Source organism: Pecten maximus, chromosome 16 (genome assembly GCF_902652985.1).
Source record: "Pecten maximus chromosome 16, xPecMax1.1, whole genome shotgun sequence".
Lineage (NCBI taxonomy): Eukaryota > Metazoa > Mollusca > Bivalvia > Pectinida > Pectinidae > Pecten > Pecten maximus.
In genome coordinates this window covers 14,679,469-14,688,552 of record NC_047030.1, presented here as the reverse complement: position 1 = coordinate 14,688,552, position 9,084 = coordinate 14,679,469, and the positions used below count along the sequence as shown (strand labels likewise).

Below are 9,084 nucleotides of genomic sequence, written 5' to 3'. Positions count from 1 at the left end.
GACGGGACTGTTAGGTCCTCCAGTGGTGACGGGACTGTTAGGTCATCCAGTGGTGACGGGACTGTTAGGTCCTCCAGTGGGTGACGGGACTGTTAGGTCCTCCAGTGGTGACGGGACTGTTAGGTCCTCCAGTGGGTGACGGGACTGTTAGGTCCTCCAGTGGTGACGGGACTGTTATGTCCTCCAGTGGTGACGGGACTGTTATGTCCTCCAGTGAGTGACGGGACTGTTAGGTCCTCCAGTTGGTGAGGGGACTGTTAGGTCCTCCAGTGGGTGAGGGGACTGTTAGGTCCTCCAGTGGGTGACGGGACTGTTAGGTCCTCCAGTGGTGACGGGACTGTTATGTCCTCCAGTGAGTGACGGGACTGTTATATCCTCCAGTGGGTGACGGGACTGCTAGGTCCTCTAGTGGTGACGGGACTGTTAGGTCCTCCAGTGGGTGACGGGACTGTTAGGTCCTCCAGTGGGTGACGGGACTGTTAGGTCCTCCAGTGGGTGACGGGACTGTTAGGTCCTCCAGTGGTGACGGGACTGTTAGGTCCTCCAGTGGTGACGGGACTGTTAGGTCCTCCAGTGGTGACGGGACTGTTAGGTCCTCCAGTGGTGACGGGACTGTTAGGTCCTCCAGTGGTGACGGGACTGTAAGGTCCTTTATTGGGTGACGGGACTGTTAGATCCTTTATTGGGTGACGGGACTGTTAGGTCCTTCAGTGGGTGACGGGACTGTTAGGTCCTCCAGTGGGTGAGGGGACTGTTAGGTCCTCCAGTGGTGACGGGACTGTTAGGTCCTCCAGTGGTGACGGGACTGTTAGGTCCTCCAGTCGGTGACGGGACTGTTATTTTCTAACCCGAGATAGGTAGGTTCTTCACTTGGTCACTAAAGTACCCCGCTACTACAGTGTATGTTTGCTAAGTAAGCAAATGGTACTACTAGGTGGCCATACCTACCTACCTAGGTGACCTTTGACCTTTGTTCAATGGTACCTGAAGATTAATAACGACTATAAAATAATGAAGAAAAACCTGACGGGACCTGTACTAACAACATGTTCCCTGGGCAAGAACGGGTAAGTTATTTATTTATTTATTTATTTGTTTGATAAACAAGTTGTTATTCATCAGTTTAGATCATGCTGTGCATTCTGCCTTTACATTATTAACAATATAGAGATATATAGTTCAAGTCCAAATCAAATTACCGAGAATGGAAGCGTGCACCTCATTGGTAACGTTTTACAAACAAAGTTGATTTTGCTCGTTTGCGGGCGGGGTTAACGTGGCCCTATCTAATTGATGTGAGTTCAAATTGTTTATGTTATATTAAAGATGTAATGAAGGTATAAATCTCGTGTGAATTTTTAATCATTAACTCAATGTATTTGTTATGAATACAAATGTTAACCATAGATACGTATTACGTGTCTATTTCTACTCATCGAACCTCGTTATATAGAAATCAGTGGGATAACGGGAAAAAACTTCTTGATATTCCGGGTATTTGAGGTAAATGGCACATTTTACGTAGAATTTAAGGGTAATTATTTAATATTTCTTGACTTACATTAAAACACCGTTTACTTCAGCACTCATTATTGCCATTGAATGTGCTAGGCCAAAATACAGACTCTTTAACCAAGAAGAAATCCCGACGCCATACTGTTTATTGGGACTGGATTTTTACTTCGAGTTAAGCAGGGTCTTTTAGTTATCAGAAGTTGAGATAACAAAGTTTGACTGTAGTTGTAGATTCTATATATGTTTTACACCTGTTACCCTTTTGTTTCAGGTGCGGTATCTACCATGGCTGATGTCGATGGTAGCGTGTGCCCTTACTCAAGGTAACCAATAATAATACCATGCATGACTCATTGTTTTGTTATCTTTCTTTCTTTCTTTCTTTCTTTCTTTCTTTCTTTCTTTCTTTCTTTCTTATATCGCATGTATGTCGTCATCACCGTGGTATACTCACAATAACACTGAATCTGGAACCATTTGCAATATCTCGGGGAAATGTCCAGCAATCATTGCAAATCCATCCCAAATCATCATTATTCTTAAATTGGAAAGCGAGTAGCGTGCCTCCACCGGGGGCCAAACACGCGATCCTCAGCTTGCCTGTCCTTGAGCTAATGGGTTATCTCCCCTAGCAAGGGGCGAAACACGCGATCCTCAGCTTGCATGTCCTTGAGCTAAAGAGTTATCTCCCCTAGCAAGGGGCGAAACACGCGACCCTCAGCTTGCCTGTCCTTGAGCTAAAGAGTTATCTCCCCTAGCAAGGGGCGAAACACGCGACCCTCAGCTTGCCTGTCCTTGAGCTAAATATTTATCTCCCCTAGTAAGGGGCCAAACACGCGACCTTCAGCTTGCCTGTCCTTGAGCTAAAGGGTTATCTCCCCTAGCAAGGAGCCAAACACGCGACCTTCAGCTTGCCTGTCCTTGAGCTAAAGGGTTATCTCCCCTGGCAAGAAACTAGAATGTGATACCACTAGTACACGATTTACAATTAAAACCTGGTAGTATTCGAATGGATGATGATGATGATGATGATTGTTTCTTCTCAGACGCGGCCTATTGGAACACGCATGCGCAAGAGACACTGAAGAAGATGATGGGACAGAAGCATAATACTAACGTTGCGAAGAACGTCATTCTGTTCCTTGGCGACGGATTGGGGATTTCGACCGTGACCGCGTCCCGAATCTACAAAGGACAACTTCAGGGACAAACTGGAGAGGAAAACGTAATGGCGTACGAGAAGTTCGCATACACAGGACTCATCAAGGTATTACTTCCGGTGATATTGCTTTTGATATGATTTACTCTTGCTTGTAACAAGCATTTTCATTGGCTTAAGTTTTTAAGTTATTAGCTCGTAATGTAAGGACGTACCCGTTTGTCACGTCGCTTGCGACTGGCTCATACAGCAGCATACTAATTTCTAAGAGTCCATCAATAAAAGTACATTTTCACAAGAACTGTTGACAGGAGATTAAACTATAAAGATTAGATTGAATATACATTTTATGTCAAGGAGGTAAAAACGTAATACAGGTAAAACTAATATATCTTTATCCATATTTAAAACTAAATGATCAGGAGAAGTTTGTTTTTTTTCCAAAATTCCAATTCAAGTTGTTACATGTGTATCAGTGTAATTATCAATGACATTCTATATAATTAAAGACTAAGAACTACGCTACTGTTCTCTTGACACGTTTCTTTCCTACTTTCCTACTCCAAGGCCTACTAATCTTCCGTTCCGTCGTTTTCTTCCTGCTTCGCTCCCTCGTTGAATTCCTTCTGTTTTCCTTTCACACGTTTTAAGTCAGATAAGAGGAAGATGAAAGATTTATGGCTACTTTGGTTTTCCTTTCTCGAGCAGAAAAAAAATGAGAGAATAGAATATCTCCAGGTATCATACGAAGATGCGTCTATCATGCTTCAACATGGCATTGAAAGTACATAATGCGATATAAGAAAAAGGCAAAGAGTACATATTTCATTAGATTTTGGATGTGGGTCAACCATCAACGTTACCCAGCTGACCAACTGGCGTCCAGAATGTTGACAAGACTGCAACAACACTTTTGAAATCCCAAGAAAACAATCGAAAAGAGAACGAAAAATGGAAGGAGGCACCATATTGGCTGAAGTCAGTCAGGCGCTTTAGTACAAGCAAAACATTTCAAGGATATTGAATTCCATACCATACCTCGCTACGTACAGACGGAATAATGGTCTTCACCAAAATTTCATATTTTAGTGTTTGGATAGTTACATACGGTATCCAAATTCATGGCAATTTTACCGTGGCATGTAGGGAAATGGCAAACTTAAAGCCAAGTTTTGGTTAGTGTTTATTGAACTTCCGTTATGCAGTACCAAACACACATTTATCTTCCAGACGTACAACACAGACCAGCAGGTTCCTGACTCAGCGGGTACAGGAACGGCCTTTCTCTGTGGGGTGAAGGCCAAGGCTGGCACACTGGGACTTGATGATATAGCCGAATATAGCAATTGTACGTCACAACACGGAGCGGAAGTGACGTCGATTCTAAACTGGAGTAAAAAGGAAGGTACTTGTATTTCTTCACATGGGAATAATATATATCTTTGCTTAATCAGACTTCAGTTTCATCAACGCTCCTTAACTTAATGAAATTTATTACTTAAAATTTCCATGATGAAAGCATCAGTGGCTTTAAATTCTTCAAATTCTCTAATACTTTCATGTTGGATTTTAGTTGAGCTAAAGAATATTTATGAAAACGGTCGGGACCTGTCTTTATATTCAAAGGACAAAGGAGTGAGTTTTTAAAAAATGATTTTGTTCCTCGTGAAATCGTAGTATAATTCGATACACTACACAATTACTTACATACACAGGTAAATCTACAGGAATCGTTACCACCACGCGCGTGACGCACGCGACACCTGCAGCAGCATATGCACATGCGGCTGCTCGAGGGTGGGAAGGGGACACAGAACTGGGTACTGAGGAAGTCGAGGGCGGATGTCGAGAGAGATATTGCCTACCAGCTGGTTATGAACAATAGCGACGTCAACGTATGTTTTAGTATACCGAATATTGTACCTTCATGTAAAAAATCTTCTTCAATGTTTTGCATTAAGTCTACTGATATTTTCTTCGTTGTCAAAAATGATTTGTCACGTGGTATTTATGAATCTGTCTCCTAACAACAATAATTCAACAACATATGATGGTATAGACTATTCAATTAGTAGAAAGCTATCAACACGATTTAAAGTCAGTTTCAAAACACGGGCAATTGTATAATTTTGGCATTTAAAGAAGTGATAATGTTTGTCTTCGGATTATATTTTATGGTGGAATGTTAATATCATTGATATGACCAGGATTAAACACGTGCTTTCCCCAACAGGTGATCCTAGGAGGCGGGAGGCGATACTTCCTGTCAGAAAACAAAACAGATCCCGAGCTGAACGCGACAAGTCGGTATCAGAGGGCAGATATCGATCTCGTAGATGTAAGTGCATCAGCCGTCACTTATGTTAACGTAACGCAGTGTCCATTGACGTAACGCAGTGTCCAATGACGTAATGTAGTGTCTAATGACGTAATGATATCATTGGAAACCATCATATTTCCTTGTGCTATATGAAGCTAGATGTTTTTGATATTTGTTTGCGGTACCGTTGTTATCCTACATGGTTGTCATTATGGGGGCGTGTCATAACATGGTTGTGACATAGATGTGAATGACGGAAGCCGTCCATGTAGTAACGACGTCTTACCCTTCCGGAACACCTGGTCATCTTACTTGTCCAATGGTCTCCTTGTGGACCTAATTTTATTTCATGTGTTGTTCTTGTTTTCTTCTGTTGTGTCTCCTGGGCAACCGTCATCATGTGACTCTGGCTGATCTGGGGATTCTGAACCCCGCACAAACAACTAAACAAGTCCTTGAAGTTGGTCTGAAAATGATATTTCTTTTTTGTGTGTTTATTTTTATAATAAAAGTACTACTATAGGATAAAGGCCGTAGTATCAAGACAGACCGAGGACTTCACAACGGTGAACCAGTAAATATTTGGAGGTGGTTGTAACATTATCATAAAGGCGTGCGTGTGTATGTTGGTGGTTTGTATATTAGGATCTATACTTCTCTCCACACTACTCTTTATATACAAATGCCTTTTGGCTGGACAGATAATCCTCGAAAATCTTAACAAACTTGTAAACTGATTTTATTGTTTTGATTTTTATATGCCATTTTGAAATCTCTAAAACTGCTTTTGATAAAAGTGTAAAACTGGGGCACTTACATTAGATGATATAACGGCGCGTTTTCAGACATGTATGTGACCTTTGATCCGTGTCTGTTGCATACAACGTTATATGTTTCAGGAGTGGACAAAGGACAAAATAGACCGGAATAGCAGTCACCGTTACGTATGGAACAATGAACAGTTTAGTGCCGTAGATCCGGAAAAAACGGACCATCTACTTGGTCAGTGTGTCTTAATATGGTGACTCGAGTAGTTTATTAAAGGGGGCTGGGGCCTGCTTAATAACTGAACCTGAACCCGGAGTAAAGGGTTTGGTTTGGATAATTGTGTGTAACGTCCTCTCTAGCCTATGGTCATTTTGTAAGGGTGGCCTCCCCTGTGTGAGAGTTGTATGGGTGTATGTAATGAGTTCGTGTGATCTAGGGGGCTGCAGTAAGCGTAGAACTTACGCCGACTACATAGTGTTACCTCACTGAAACATACTCGGTCACATTATACTGACAACGGACGAACCAGTCGTTTCACTCTCTAAATGCTGAACGCTAAGGAGGAGTAGCGACTTGTTACGTTTTTAAAGACTGGTATGTCTCGGTCAGGGGACAGGACCAAAGCCTGCCTCACAGGGGCGAATGACCAACCAAAGGCCAAAAGGTGAGGCGGTGTCAACGAAGGGAGACATTAGGAAGAAGAAAGTTGTTAAGTACGGGAACAGGCGCGAACCGGAAGTAAGTGGGAGAAAAGTCTGAAATCGTTCACCATGCTTCCGCTTGGCCTTCAAGAGAATTCACTGAAATAGAAGCAGAAGTAGATGACAAAATACTGCACTGCTTCTTGTTATTTGCTGAGTTACTAAGTAGCTGACTAAATTATGATTGTGTTTACTTATTTATCTTTTATTTCAGGCCTGTTTGAATCTTCACATATGCAATATGAGCATGCGCGAAACACGGGACCGGACGGAGAACCGTCTCTGGCGGAAATGACGCAAAAAGCCATACACTTGCTAGACAACAATCCGTTGGGGTTCTTTTTATTGGTCGAAGGTTGGTTTGTTTTGTGATTTAGCAAAAGTTATGTTCTTCTGTTGGTAGAAACACGCGTCAGGGCGTCTTAATTATGTCTGATTGGTAGAAGAAAGGCCTCTGTTTTACTTGTACTTTGTGAATGGCGAGAGCCACAAATGTCAGATTCTTTATTATGGACAGAATGTATGCTTGTATTTCATTGGTTGATAACATGTTTCTTTTTGATGGTCCTACTAAGAACCTAATATAGATAAGATACTTACTCCGTTGTGATCAGTTATATGTTTTTTTTTGTATTGAATTAAATGATGGCTTGTGACTGTCAGACAATACGCTTTTCTCCAATGTTTTGTCTTCCTATTGATTGACAAGATATTGACAAGTGAATTAGCTTTTTTCCGACTGGATTTGTAAAATACAGGGTTCTCATTTATAGTTGGTTGGGTGTATGTTTCTGCTCGATTGGTACATGTATTTGTTCTGATTTGTTGACAGTGTTTTAAAATCGAGGTGTTTATACATTAACATCAATGTTTATGAAATTATGATTTCACCGAAGGAGTAACTATAGAGATTGTGACATCAGGTGAATTCGTTTGACCTTTGAATTCAATGTATAGTAGCAACAGACCTTACGTCATGCTGCATACGAAAGAAACTCAAGCTAAATACCAAGGGCAGTCACTGACTCGTCCAGTGTTAAGCAATACGTACTGACTGGTTTACTTGGTTGATATCTATGTCCACTCTTTTAGGAGGAAGAATAGACCACGCCCATCACGGAACATACGGTGCACGTGCGTTGCATGAGACCGTTGCTTTCGAGGAGGCGATACAGATGGCGCTGAATCTGACCAATAAGGAGGAGACATTGCTGGTCGTCACGGCCGACCACTCGCACGTGTTTATGATGAGCGGATACCCCAGCCGTGGCAACAGTATCCTTGGTAACGTATTGTTTACGCAGAATTACTGTATTGGAAAATATCGCTGAAAACGTGGAAATCGCCACATGGGAAAGTGAAGATCTAGCATTATGAAACAATAAAGAACCGGGTGATCAACAATTCTACCTTGTTATTCCAGGTTTGGTAAATGATGACATCAGTGATGACGACATGCCATACACTACACTAGTGTATGGTAACGGACCCGTGGGGCGAGAAAATCTCACCGACGTGAACACAGGTACTTAGTGTGTACTCGTAGATCTCGCAGGACAGGGGACTTTTCTTTTGTGTAGAGTCTTTAAAAAGGATATTTTATGAGGGTTGGAAAATTTTATTTAAGACTATAAAGCATTATATTTCCAACTCTTACATATGTACCACAGTTGGTTAATAGCAGCTCAGTGACCAAAATCATTCGGGTTTGACTAGACCACAGACAATCAAGTAAGTTGGAGTAACATTTGCTATCATTGTCCTCATATTTGGACTGTTTTGTGTTTCAGCCGACTTCAACTTCCGACAGGGAAGTGCTGTCCTCCTGTCCTCAGAGACGCATGCGGGAGAGGATGTTCCGGTTTACGCTAATGGACCAATGGCACACCTGCTTACCGGAACGCATGAACAAAGCTACATCCCGCATGTGATGGCATATGCCTCGTGCGTCGGAATCAACAAAGAACATTGCAAAGAAGCTCCTCGTGAGACACCAACTTCGGGGAGTAGAGGAATATGTCCAGAGACAGTGGTGTTAGCACACATGTGTTCAGTTTTGTTGCTTGTTTTGCGCATAATGTTTAACTGAAAAATTGCCATACCAGTAAATATTTACAATCCGCTTGAAGCTTAGAAATGCAATTGGTCAGTGTCATTTTAACGCACCACCGAGTCAGAAGAATGTAATTCGAAACAAACATTTTAATGATGTTATGTTGGTTCAGGAAAGCATTGCAACAGCATCGTCTGAATCCAAGGGTTGCGTTGTCTCTATCCAAGATGTTAAGTGTACTGTATAAATAAATATTCAACAGAGAGTGGTGTCAACTTTCCTAATGTTAGTTTAGCTAAAAAATATCATGTCCCTGTGATATCGTCTACAAAGAGAAACACGACCCCTGAAATGTCGAGGATGGACTTTAACAGTATACCAAAATAATTCAAAACGTTTGTAAAACTAATAAATGTTTTATTTAAAAAGGAAACATACCCGGCAAAAGGCGTTTTTGCATGATATATTTCGACCTAGTCAGAAATGACGTTGTTGAGTCAATGTAGCCCGAATAGAACTAGGGAAAATATACCGTCGTAATACACCACAAATGATTTAACATTTCAGA

The 9,084-nt window shown here is 41.7% G+C and overlaps 1 pseudogene; it reads left to right on the top strand.

The window, feature by feature from the left end:
- Nucleotides 1–992: 992 nt before the first annotated feature.
- Nucleotides 993–8,781, top strand: LOC117314728 (annotated as a pseudogene).
- The last annotated feature ends 303 nt before the right edge of the window (nt 8,782–9,084 follow it).